The sequence below is a fragment of the Sphaerodactylus townsendi genome, linkage group LG17 (assembly GCF_021028975.2).
Source record: "Sphaerodactylus townsendi isolate TG3544 linkage group LG17, MPM_Stown_v2.3, whole genome shotgun sequence".
NCBI classification, from domain to species: Eukaryota; Metazoa; Chordata; class Lepidosauria; order Squamata; family Sphaerodactylidae; genus Sphaerodactylus; species Sphaerodactylus townsendi.
This window is the reverse complement of record NC_059441.1, coordinates 12,055,235-12,067,388: the sequence shown is the minus strand read 5'-3', so window position 1 is coordinate 12,067,388 and position 12,154 is coordinate 12,055,235. Positions and strand designations below refer to the sequence as shown.

Below are 12,154 nucleotides of genomic sequence, written 5' to 3'. Positions count from 1 at the left end.
AATGGAGGCGATGGTCGGACTCTCTGGATCAACTTGCTTCCTGCAGCACCATCTGGCGAAGGCCTTCCAAGACGAGTTGTAGATGCCTATTGTCGATCTCCGTCTGGCAGCAACCATGATGTCCACGACCGCCTCAGAGTAGCCCTTGCCTCTCAGACCTCTCCGCTCAAGAGCCACGCGGTCAGCGTGAGCCACCCTGGGTCCGGATGTAGTAGCGGACCCTGGGACAGGAGATCCGTGATGACCGGTAGGAGAAGCGGAGGCGCCACGGAAAGCTGCTGGAGGACGGAGTACCACGACCGCCTTGGCCAGTTTGGAGCCACCAGGATGATCTGCCGCTTCTGTTCCTGGACCCTTCTGAGCAACCTGTGGAGGAGAGGAAGGGGGGGGGAAGGCATAGAGAAGGCCCGGAGGCCACCGAGCTGACAGTGCATCCACTGCCGACGCCTGAGGATGGAAAAAGCGTGCCATGAACCTGGTGGTCTGGGTGTTGAGGTGGTTGGCGAATAGGTCGATCACCGGTTCCCCCCATTTGTCCGAGATCAGCCGGAACACCTTGGGGTTCAGCTTCCACTCTGCGTTGGAGATGCTGGTGCGGCTGAGCCAGTCCGCCTCGATGTTCAGGCATCCCTTGATGTGTTCCGCTCTCAGGGAAGCTAGGTTGTTCTCCGCCCAGGAGAGAACCCGAAAGGCCTCTCTGTGCAGTTGGGAGGAGCGGGACCCCCCCTGGTGGTTTATGTAGCACTTGGCGGAGATATTGTCCGTGTGAACAACAACGTGCCTCCTCTGGATCCGACGCTTGAAGGCTTTGAGGGCTAGCAGTATGGCCCTTACCTCGAGGACGTTGATGGGCAGAGAAGCCAGGAGAGGGGACCAGAGCCCCTGAGCGAAGTGCTTTCCTAGCTTTGCTCCCCACCCGGTGAGGCTTGCGTCCGAGAAGAGGTGCATCTGACCGTGGGGCGCGAAAGTCTTCCCTCCCCTTAGGTGGTTGGGGGAGGTCCACCAGCGGAGGCTGCTGCGTACTGAGGGAGACATGAGGAGAACCCGGTCTCTCCGGTGGATGATGGAGGTCGCGTGTGGCCGTAGGAGGGACTGGAGTGGGCGCGCATGCAGTCTGCCCCATTGGATGAGGTCGATGGTTGACAAGAGAAGGCCCAGCAGACTGGCCAGTTGGAGCAGGGTGGTGGTACGGGCCCGTAGGGACCGGTGGCATGCTGTTAGAATCTTTTCTATCTTTGCTGGCGGCACAAATAGGGTGCAGGTTGTCGTGTCTATCATCGCGCCCAGATGCTCCATCCTCTGGGAGGGCCTCAGGGAACTCTTGTCGAGGTTGATGACAAACCCATGTTCCGCCAAGGTCGTCTGTACTATGCGGACATCCCTGGTCGCAGCATCCTTGGATCGTGACCTGATCAAGAGGTCGTCCAAGTAGGGGTGGACGTGGATCCCCTGGCTGCGGAGGAGAGCGATGGGGGCTACCAGAACTTTCGTAAAGACCCTGGGGGCCGTAGCAAGCCCGAAGGGGAGGGCGACATACTGGAAGTGGAGATCCCCCAGGGCAAAGCGTAGGAAACGGTAGTGTGCAGGATTGATGGGGATGTGAAGATAGGCGTCCCTCAGGTCGAGGGAGGTGAGGAAGTCCCCCTGTTGGATAGCCGCAACCGTCGACCTGAGGGTCTCCATCCGAAAGCGAAATTTGCGGAGGAAGCGATTGACATGCCGGAGGTTCAAGATGGCTCTGGTGTCCCCGTTCTTTTTGGGGACCGTAAAAAAGTGGGAGTAGACTCCCGTTGAGACTTCCTCCGAGGGCACTGGCTCGATGGCCCGGATGGACGTTAAGTGAGCAATCGCCTGCCGCAGTCTCGCTGCCTTCTCCGGCTTTGCGCTGATGGGTGATGGTAGGAAGCGGTCCCGTGGCCAGCAGTGGAACTCTAAGGAGTAGCCGAAGGAAACGATCTCTTGGATCCATTGGTCTGCGAAGGGGGGTAGCCACCGGTGCTGGAAATGTAGTAGACGGCCTCCTATTTGCTCCGCAGAGTAGTCAGGCTTTGTTTCCCTGAGACGCATCGGGCCGAAATGACTTTCCTCCCCTCGGTGGGCCGCGGAAGTCCTGTCTTTTCCGGAAGGAACTCTGGCCCTGCCAGGTGGGCCGCCGGTTGTCTCGCTGGGGACGAAAGGAAGATCGAAAGGACCGAAAGGAAGGCTTGTGGGAAAAGCGGGGCTTGTCTGGTCTCACTGAACGCGGCATGGCCTTCTTGTGATCTTTGGTCTCGATTAAGACCTTGTCCAGCTCGGAACCGAATAGGATACCCGCTTGGTAATCATAGCTGGCAACCACCGTCTTGGACAGGGTGTCGGCCTGCCACGGCTTGAGCCAGATAAGACGCCGAGTTACCGCGGCTGTGGCCATGATGCGAGACGTAGTGAGGAAAGCGTCGAAGGTGGAATCGGCCAGGAAGGAAACTGCCATAATAACTCTTTCCACTCCTTCCCTAACCCCCTGGTCCTGGGGGGGAATGATGGTAAGGAGTCGCTGGAGCCAGACCAGGGCGGCTCTGGCTACTGTGGCTGAAGGTGCTAGAATTCTGGCGGCCATAGCTGAGCCCTCGTGCACTCTGCGGATGTTAGATTCGGCCTTCCTGTCTATGGGGTCCTTAATATTTCCCTCACCATCCCTGTGGACTAGGCCTCCAGAATGGAGGGCGGAGATGGGACCATCCACCAGCGGGGTCTTGACAAGGCTGTGGAGGTGGTCAGGGGCCAAATACAACTTTTTGAATAGGGGAGGGAAGCCCTTGTTATTGGCTGGATTAATCCACTCCTTTCTAAATTTTCGCTCAAAGTACTGTGGGAGAGGGAAAAAATGGGAAACCTCATCCTCCGCGGGGAAAATGTTAGTGAGGCCCTCTGGGCAACCCTTAATAGGTTTGGACGGTTGCGTGGAATTTGGGTCCTCTGCCTCTGCTGAATCATGCAGGGCCAAGGCGGAGATGGTTTTAGCCAGTAGGACTGGCAGCTGCTCTATCTTAAAGAGGCGGTGAGTCTGATCCCCGAATTCGGGGATGGGGGTGTCGTCATCAGAGAAATGGTCGGAATCAGACCTTAGTTCCCCTTCACTGACATCGCTAATGTCGGAACCATAAGTCAGTGCCAGCCAGTCCCTATCTGCTCTGTGAAGGCGAGGGGACCTGGATCGGGACCTGGCCCTGCGTCGGGATTTATCCCTGCTGGAGCTGGAGGGGGGAATTTGCTGGGAAACTTCCTCCCTAATGGAGGACCGCATCAGGGTAACAAGCTGATGGGGGGAGAAGCGACTCCAATCGTTTGGTATTTCCTCCTGCAAACTGGATGGGCCTGGGACTGCCATGTCCTGTCCGCTAGACAGGGGAAGGCCCCTCTCAGAGGAGCGTTCAGGGTAGAAGGCCGCGGAGGCCCTGGCGCCCTGCTGGGCCAACGCTGCAGATGATCCATGGCGCCGCGGCGCCGCTTCAGCGGGTCCCCTCCTTCCCGCGCTTTTTTCCCTGCCGCGGCCGTCGGCAGTGAGTTCTCGGCGGCCCGTACACGGGCCGGCTGAACTCGCGCGCCTCCCTCTTCCTTCTCCCGGAGAACGCGAGGCCTCGCGCTCACGGGCCCGTTGGCCAGCTGAGGGGGCGATCCGCTCCGGTCGTTCGGCTCCCCGGCTCCGCGGGGGCGAGCGGGATGCCCTGGCCGCCGCCCTGGTGTTTTCCGCGGCGGAGCGGCAGAATCCCTCCCTGGGGGGGGGGAGAAGGGGGCCGTGGCCATGCTCCCGGGCGAGCGCGGCAAAAGGAGGGGAGCGACGGATCCACAAGGGGAAACTCACGAAACAGTCGTCGAACGAAGAAGAAAACAAAAGGAAAAGCTCTTGTGAAGAAAAGGCCTGCTCTGAGGAAAAAACTTCAGGAGCCTGTCGAAGTTGTTGCACTCACTAGCGAGGCAGAAAGATACTGGGGCAATTTTGGCGCCAACAGGATATGACCAAAAAGCTCTTCCTGCCTCACTAGCAAGTGGTAAAGAAGTACAACCCGACAAGATGGCCGAAACCACCCTAGAGAAGGAGGTGCTCCCATTCCCCATTGTTTTCAATGGGAGCTATTAGTAGATGGGGCTACCCTTTTGAGGGTCCATAACTTTGGACCCTCTGAACCAAACTTCACCAAACCTGGCCGGTCTCATCAGGAGAGTCTCTTTATGATACCAGCCAGGTTTGGTGAAGTTTGGGTCAGGGAATCCAACGTTATTGACCCCCAAAGGGGATGCCCCATCCCCCATTGTTTACAATGGAAGCTAATAGTAGATTTTCCATTTCTGATAATATCCCTCTCAAAATCTAAGTTGGGTTACATTTGGACATACAGATGATGATGAGGAATCCAGTTTTGGAGGATTTTAACTTTTGTGTTTTAGCTTGGTTGCTGGTTGAGCTAAGGTTTTTGTACTTTTAAAGTTATTGTTGATACCATATTGTTCTTGTTGACCCTCTTTTCCACTTACAGAGCCAGTTTACTGTTTTTCTTTGAAATAAATATTCAAAAACATTTAACCTACTGATGCCTCAATTGATGTAATTTTATTGGCATCTATTTTTATTTTTGAAATTTACCAGCAGCTGCTGCATTTCCCACCCTCAACTTATACGCGAGTCAATAAGTTTTCCCAGTTTTTTGTGGTAAAATGAGGTGCCTCGACTTATATGTGGGTCGACTTATACGCGAGTATATACGGTGATTTAAAGCAGGATATAGATGGTTTCTTCTAAATATACAGAGTGTAAAATTACAACTCAGGAGTTTCAAAATTCACATTCATAAATGACTTATCACAAAGTGTCAGATTTTTCTGTGTTTTTTTTTAAAATAGAGATGGTATATTTTAATATTATTGTTCATGTGCAAAAAACAGAGACCAAAACCCTGCGGAAAAGCGCAGTTCTTAAAAACCAGGGAACATTTAAATAACTTAAATATTTGGAGTTCTCTGGGAAGCTTCCAAATTGATACGGAAGATCCATCTCTGCTGCTTTCAAGAGCCCAGGAAATCATGTTCTGCTAACAACCACCCTAATCCCACTTAGGAGTGAAATTTTATGTACAGCTCAAATCAACAAATCCTTCAAACCTTCAGCAAAGTAATAAGTTTTTTTTCAGTCATCCAGGTTCTTATGTAAGTGTTATTTCCTGGACCAAAATCTTCAAGACTGAAATCTCTCTTAAGCCTGCAAGAATGATACTATATTAAGCTTTGCAGATCACACCCTATTTCGTGGATTAACCCGCCCCCGCCCCCGCCCCCCCCCCCCCATATCCCAAGCACACACAAATATTTGCATCCTCAGATTGGGGCAGACCGATGCACAGATTTCTGCAAACTGAACAGAACTCAGTGCTGCTGTAAGATCCTCTTGTCCCACAGAAACAAAGGCTAAAGTTCCAAATGACAGAACAGAACTTTCTGGACTTCCCTTTTCCTCTGTATCTTGCCGATCTCCACAAGATGTCCTTGCTGGGGTGCAGAGGACTCTGGGGAATAACATGAGGGGGAAGCAGCAGGAAGGAGGATTCAGTGAGAACTGCCAATTTAATCTGGACCCAGACCAAAGGAATTTTTGTTAGCCACTGAAGGATACAACGGTTGTACAACTTAGCTGATGTGTTAACGACACTTATTGAGAAGTGACCAGCACAAATCTAAATTCAAAGTCCTGTCTGCAGTCATTAGTAGTTCCGCACATTGCATTCATTAGCATGGAAAATAATTCCTCCCAGCCATATACTGAGGGTGTATTGGTAATGAAACAACGACAATAGCCCAGGTGGATAATGCAAAGATGAGAAAACGGTGAGGAAATCCCCCAATCTCAAATGATATCATATAGATAAACGGAATAAATAAAGATAGATAGAGGGTGGGAGATAAAGAGAAGGTTGGGATGGGAAAAGAAAAAACAGAGGATTCAAATCACTGGTTTTCCTTTTGTTTATCACATCTGAGTTTGAAGAAAGGTTAGCCAAATAAGGTCAATTTTGACGGTAATATTAAGTTATTAAATCCGAATGGGAAGTCAAACTGAGAGAGAAAATTATTTGTATTAGATACTTAAAATTTTAGAAATACATTGGATAAATTAAGGTATTTATGTATCAAAAATGAAATTTTGTAATTGTAATGTTTTAACGATATTGAAATAAATAAACTTTATTATTATTTTTTAAAAAGGAAATAATTCCTATACGCCGCCTACAATCTGAAAACACAGGAGAACTGCTATTCATTGGTACCGTATATACATGCCTATAAGTCGACCCGAATATAAGTCGAGGCACCTAATTTTACCACCAAAAACTAGGAAAACTTATCGACCCCAGTATAAGAATAAGGTGGGAAGTGCAGCAGCTACTGGTAAATTTCAAAAATAAAAATAGATACCAATAAAACATGCTTTTGAATATTTGTTTCAAAGAAAAACAGTACAGTATCAACAATAACTTTACAAGTTCTGAAGTAGATTACATAACTCTCACAGACAGGATCTCTTCAGAGTTTCATAGGGACTTCAGAGTTTCATAGTCTCAACAAGATCCCCCTTTTAAAAAGCCCCTACAGGTTCTCCTTCAACACGGATAGCTTATCATTACACAGTGACGATGCTTGCGTGGTGATGGCAGCCGCTGCCCCAAAGCAAGTCTTTTTTGCAGGTCTGAAAGCTCAGCCCTTCACTCGCGTATAAAGGGAGGGCTTTTTTCAGCACAAAAAAATGTACTGAAAAAGTAGACTTATACACGAGTATATACAGTAACCATCCAATCTGTGACCAGTCGAGGCCAAGAAAGCACATCGGGCAAAAAGGTGCTCCTCAACTACACTTAAAAGCTGAACATAAAGGACACACTGATTTAATAACTATATTTGCCTGATTTAATACCTGATTTAATACCTTCTGGAGAGCAACAAGATTTTCAGGGTATGAACTTTCAAGAGTCAAACTCGTTGAAACTCTGACCTCTGAAAGCTCAGACCTTGAAAATAACTGCTGTTTTAAATGGGATCAATTTTATAGAGATGGAGCTTGGATATTAATCATAATTATTTATTTGCTCCCCTAGTGATAATTGTATTTATGATGATTTTATGTATGATGTTTTATGTTGTACACCGCCCAGAGCCCTCCGGGGATAGGGTGGTATACCAAATCAAATAATAAATAATAATATTAATTAGCAGCGCATAGTTCTCTATATGTCCGGGCGCGGGCGGAGCTCTGGCGGCCGGGACTCCGGCCACTCCAGCCACCCCCACGCCCGGACTGGGGTGGGCAGACGGGCCGGAGGAAACTGCGCCAGCCGGTCGATCAGCTGACCAGGCGATCGGTCACAGGGGCGTTGTATCACTGGGGGGAACGGCCGGCCAGGTGAGGCGGGATCGTGTCGAGGGAACGACGGGGAAACCGGGCGCAGCTGAGCCCGGTCAGTTTGGCTCAGAGTCACGCCAACTGGGGAGGGGGAGGCTTTTGAGAGCCGGAAAAGGATTTAAGGAGGGAAGCTCTGAGGCTCAGGAGCAGCCGCTGCAGCTGGGTGACGGAAGGGTGATTCGGGGAGGCAGAGAAAGGAGAAGGGTATGAGAGGGCTAAGCCGCGTGGGCAGGCTACGAGCAACCCAGGCAGGGGAACTAGCTGGAGCCCAGTGAGGCAACTGGGCAAGGCGAGCTGTAGCTTGGGGGAGCGGCCACAGCTGACAGTGAGGCAACTGCAGCAAGACCTTGGCTGGCACGCTGACGGTTTGGGGGAAGGGAAGGACGGGGAAACCAGGGACGGGCCGCCTCCTACATCAGGCGCCCTGTGGGCTAAACTATTTCTTGGCCCCTCGGGCCAATTGGAAAAAGACACCTCTGGGGAGGAAAAACCCCAGGAAAGGGAGGGAGGGAAGGAACCACAGCCCGAAAACCCTGCATGGGGAGGGGAAGCGCCACACTGTACTTTTTGACTCCAGAATACAGAATTGCAGTTAGTACCTTAGGTAGGTCACGCTGACTGATTCTGAACCGTTAGGGTGGTTTTGTTTCCTTAGAAGTTGTCAGTTGTATTGTCAACTGCAATTGCTCTAGTTTAAATAGCGGCACTCTATAATTGGAAAAGAGACATCGCACTGAGTGGGTGTTCTTGGTAAACAATATTTTGAAATACACAATACAGCAGAATCCCAACTTTGATTCCTTTGAATCGTCATGAACCACATTCTACAGTTCCACGCTTTACATCTGCGCGTGCATGCATTGATTTCGTTTCTGTCCTGCTCTTCCTCCTACGATGTCAGAGCAAGCAACGTGCACGTTTCCCTCTTTGTTTTGCCTTCGGGCTAGGCTAATTGAGAGAGAACGACTTGGCCCTGGGGATCTGAACCTGAGCTTTCCCGGTCCATCTGGCATCCTGGCTGCTGCGTGGCAATATCTTTGGCGAAAACAAACCATTTTTGTCATGTGGAAAACGCTCCAGAGAAGAGGCATGCAGAGATTTAGCGTAGGTGATGCCAATTTGCGCTCATTCTGAGGTTCAGAATAAAAACCTTGCTGGGAGTTCTGCTGTGAGGAAAGGGCCAGTTGCTGCCGGGTATAGTGAAGGGCTGTGAGATTGAAACCAGGAGTTCCCAGAAGACACTTGGCAGTTACACCACCAAAGTTTTCACGGTAGCACCTTAGAGACCAGCAAGATTTCCTAACATAGGCATCCCATGAAAAACCCTTACTTAAACCCTCCCCAGAAAAGAGAGAGGGGGAGACGGTGGGTCTCAATGATGTTAAGGGACCCATATGGAGCAGAGGGGGCACACTCAGCGGCTGGTCTCTCCAAAGGCCCAGTGGAACAACTCAGCACAACTCTATGCACTTACTCCAATCTAAGCCCACTGAAATGAGTGGACTTATACTCTCTTTAGTGGAGTATACTCACTTTAGTGAAGTGGAGTAACTCTCTTTAGGATTGCACTAAAAGTCTTCATAACTGGCACCCTACATGCACCCTAAGCTTCCATACCAAAACAATTCACACCTCTGCAGGGCAAAAGTCAATGGACCACAAATCCTCATTGCTGATTGCAGGTTCTGACTTGAAGCTAAATGTTTACAGCTCAAACTAAGCCATACACAAACCTTATTCCTTTCCTGTAGCACAAGATTTGTTAAATGTATTTTTTTCTAAGCAAGACGGCAGTACTCGTACGCCATACGTTTTGCGGGGGAGTTGGAATGACCACGCTTGACAAATACGGACTTGCCCCAAAATAAGATAACATAGAGAGAGAGATGCATAAACACTTTAACACGTCTCTGCTACGTTGTTTTACACTTCTTGACAATTCCATAAAGACCGACACTTTCTATTCATCCTAAATATGCACCTTTAAAAATACTGGGCACAATCCACTGATTAACAGAGACGATGGAGAATCTCCCAATACATTGTCGAAGGCTTTCACAGCCGGATTCAACTGGTTGTTGTGGGTTTTCCGGGCTGTGTGGCCATGGTCTGGTGGATCTTACTCCTAAGGTTATGCCTGCATCTGTGGCTGTCTTCAGAGATGTATCACAGTGTGTAACAGACTTCCCTTTGTGATACACCTCTGAAGATGCCAGCCACAGATGCAGGTGAAATGTTAGGAACAAGATCTACCAGACCACGGCCACACAGTCCGGAAAACCCACCACAACCAATTTCCCAATAATTTTAGCGAAACCAGAATAGACTCCTTTTTTTTTTACGTTGGAATAAACTTATAGATAATCTGTAGCAGCAGTAAGAGAGAAAACAAACCAAAAAAGGGCAGCAAACTACTGAGTCTAGAGAATGAGAATGAGAATTTTTGGACAAAAAAATAAAAAGGGTAATAAATCAAACTCCAGAAAGAATCTTTTGCCACAAAGCAGTTGTGTACTGGAGAAGTAAATTGAACTTCATCATATTAGTCTCCTGTCGATACCCATGCATGGTTTTTGAAAGAAAGACACAGCTTTCCTCAGGGAGACAGGAATAGAACCCACATTTTAGGAAGGATCTGCTTGCCCAGTAGGGCTCTCTCGCCTCCTTGTTCATACCAATGGTGTAAGAGCACCACACTTGAGAGTCAGAAAACTCTGAAGCAACATGAGATGCGTCACAGGAGACCACCACCACAACTGCAAATGGAGACTCTGCCCTCTTGCGTGGACAGGATACCATAGAGATTCTTTTGGGGGGAAGCAGTCTCCACATGTTGCGCTAGGCTTATTGACCTCATGCGATGAGGTTCGAATGGAAACCAGACGTGAGGGCTATGGCAGAAATTCTGTGATGTTCTACCTCCGTAAGACAAGCGTAAGAAACTAGAACTGTCAAAAGAAGCAGAGCCCTAGGAAAAGACACAGCTGCTCCAGAAGGCAGCACACGAAACTAAGCAGTGCCATTAGCAAATGAAGACTGGGAACTCCGGGAAAGGAAGGAGGGGAAAAGAAGGCCACCGAAAGGAGCCGGAAAGCAGAGAAGATGGGTAGAGAGGACAGCTGTACAAGGCCAGAGGCAAACGTTCACATATGGGTTTCAAATAACTGTCCCAACGCTGGACTGCACTTATATCTTTGAGCGTAACGTTTGTCGATGAGGAATTAAGAGAATCACAGCAGAATGGCATAAGCAGATACAGCCCCCAAATGTAAACATTAGATTATCTCTAACCTTCAGAAAAAAAAAAAACAACCTCAAATGTTAAATACTCAAATCCAAATTGTCTGCCCTATTCTCAGCTTTTAGCATGTGTGTTTTACTCCTCTGGTATCATGCTCAGAGTTGTGGTTACAGACTAACTCCAGTTACCGCTGATACACGAGTGAGAGTGTGCGGCTTAAGTTAAATTGGTATTCTGTCCATTAACTGAGATCCTAAAGCGTGTTTACGATTCGAATCACAAATAATGGGAGAAAAAATATATCTCCATTTGACAGATACATCTGTCTTATATGTCAGCGTAATGGTGCTAGTGTTAAACTGAAGTTTTCATGGGACAGGGAAAAGAATGGAAACAAACCAGGTTCATGCAGATTTCCCCCTCAAGTATAAATACAACCTATATGCTGCACTTCCAACAGCAACAATAACTTCCCTGGAAGTAAACTTAAGTTGTTTTTGTATGCAGTGCCTGAAGTTGCACTAACTTAATGTAGACACAAACAACATTGTTAAAGTGATCAACAAAGTAGCTCCAAGTAAATGTCAGTGAGATTTAACGACTGATTTCAGTTTGTTCGTCTTGACTCTTGACAGTGTGTAAATGCTGACCCCAAAACACAAATAGACCCTCTTCAATAAGCAGCGCCAAACAAAGAACGAGACAGACGGCTGTGCAGCGTTTCATTGATTGGAAAACCAAAGGGTGATTGGATATTTTTAGACAAGATCATTAGGTAACACATGATCAATCAGCCACTGTAACCTAATTAAGTCAACCATGGGCAGTCAATGTCAAATTAACTAATCTTTTTGTGCTGGGCTGGCCGAAAGCCCCCATGGGCCCCTGGACGAAGATTCCGCCCCCCAGTTCGAAAGCAAATATTGGGCAAAACAACAACAGAAAATAAAACTAGGGATTTCAAATTTGATCACCTGCCTCAGGAAGATTGTGGGAGTTCCAGGGCCAAAAATGAAAGGAACTGGAATATCCTGGCCCAGATGATTTCCAGACTCACCCCCGTGGCACTTGCTCCAATGGAAGCTCAGCTAAATTTCCACTTCTGTTCCTCAGTCATAATCACTGAAGCAGATTAACGTTCCATTAGCAGGCATGTAAAGAGGAGGGGGAAAACATCTTTTTGGTATTTTGATAGATTATGACTAGCAATAAAGCCTGTTGTGTGATAAAATGTAATGGGATCTAAAAAACAGACTTCACCAATATACCTCGCATGCGCTTGTGTCAGCGTGGTCTATCCCCTCCTCTTGTGTGCCTACATAGATCTTTAAAAAGTGAGCTGTTGCCAATACACCTTGCCTTTTATATAAATAGACGATGGGGAAATATGAACTCTCCTCTTCTGTTTAGAATAGTAACCCAGGTTTGCGGCTAAGGTACTATTAAATGTGTTCTAAGTTGCCACCTGGATGGATGAGGAGTTGGAA

The 12,154-nt window shown here is 48.4% G+C and overlaps 1 protein-coding gene across 3 annotated transcripts in view; it reads right to left on the bottom strand.

Annotated features, from left to right (window-relative positions):
* PEAK1 (pseudopodium enriched atypical kinase 1) overlaps positions 1-12,154 on the bottom strand; it is an 88,753-nt gene that overhangs the window by 60,215 nt on the left and 16,384 nt on the right. The window contains exon 1 of one of the 3 annotated variants that reach the window (XM_048519699.1): positions 11,725-11,745. The exons of the other annotated variants lie outside the window; for them this stretch is intronic. The gene's annotated coding sequence lies outside the window, so the exon portion shown is untranslated. Of the gene's footprint in view, positions 1-11,724; positions 11,746-12,154 lie in introns of those variants that run through there. 3 annotated transcript variants of the gene reach the window in all.